The sequence below is a fragment of the Pongo abelii genome, chromosome 20 (assembly GCF_028885655.2).
Source record: "Pongo abelii isolate AG06213 chromosome 20, NHGRI_mPonAbe1-v2.0_pri, whole genome shotgun sequence".
Taxonomy (NCBI): Eukaryota; Metazoa; Chordata; class Mammalia; order Primates; family Hominidae; genus Pongo; species Pongo abelii.
This window is the reverse complement of record NC_072005.2, coordinates 51428477-51429865: the sequence shown is the minus strand read 5'-3', so window position 1 is coordinate 51429865 and position 1389 is coordinate 51428477.

Below are 1389 nucleotides of genomic sequence, written 5' to 3'. Positions count from 1 at the left end.
TTGACTTTCTTCTCTTTTGATTCTGTTTTGACTCAATACATGCTCATCATTGTGGTTATGATTTTTGGCACAGCAGTCTGAAAGTAGCCCTTTCTTCTTCTTCTTTTTTTTTTTTTTTTTTTTGATCTCACTCTATTGCCCAGGCTGGGGTACAATAGCGCAATCTCAGCTCACTGCAACCTCCGCCTCCTGAGTTCAAGCGATTCTCCTGCCTCAGCCTCCTGAGTAGCTGGGATTACAGGCATCCGCCACCACACCTGGCTAATTTTTGTATTTTCAGTAGCGACAGGGTTTCACCATGTTGGCCAGGCTGGTCTTGAGCTCTTGACCTCAGGTGATCCACACACCTTGGCCTTCCAAAGTGCTGGGATTACAGGCCATTAACCACCATGCCCAGCCTGAAAGTAGCCCTTTCTAAGGGATTCTTTTCACACAAGTCCAATCCTTTATTTTATATTTTGGATTCTTCTTTTGTGTCCTTTAGTTTCAAGTATATGCCTGATAATTCTATCACCTGAAGTTTGGAGGCAGCTAATCCTATAGTTTGTTGTGTCTGCTGGTTCTCACTCATGGTGGGCTGTTTCCTTGTGTGTTGAAATTGTAGGTTGAGAGGCCGGGCACGGTGGCTCACGCCTGTAATCTCAGCACTTTGGGAGGTCAAGGCGGGTGGATCACTGGAGGCCAGGAGTTTAAGACCAGCCTGGCCAACATGGTGAAACCTCATCTCTACTAAAAAGCACAAAAATTAGCCTGGTGTGGTGGTAGGCGCCTGTAGTTCCAGCTACTTGGGAGGCTGAGGCAGGAGAATCTGTTAAACCCGGGAGGCGGAAGTTGTGGTGAGCCGAGATCGCACCATTGTACTCCAGCCTGGGCTACAAGAGCAAAACTCCCTCTCAAACAAACAAAAATCTCTGCCAGCTTGGACAACATAGGGAGGCCCTGTCTCTATCAAAAATAAAAAAATTAAGCCAGATGCGTGGCTCACGCCTGTAATCCCAGCAATTTGGGAGGCTGAGGCAGATGGATCACCTGAGGTCAGGAGTTTGAAACCAGTCTGACCAATATGGTGAAACCCGGTGTCTACTAAAAATACAAAAATTAGCCTGCTGTGATGGTGTGCACCTGTAATCCCAGCTACTTGGGAGGCTGAGAAAGGAGAATCGCTTGAACCCGGGAGGTGGAGGTTGCAGTAAACCAAGATCATGCTACTGCACTCCAGCCTGGGCGACAGAGCAAGACTCTGAAAAAAAAAAAGAAAAAAAAATTGCTGGGCGTGGTGCCTCACTCCTGTAATCCCAGCACTTTGGGAGGCCGAGGCAGGTGGATCACCTGAGGTCAGGAGTTCGAGACCAGCCTGACCAATATGATGAAACCCCGTCTCTACTAAAA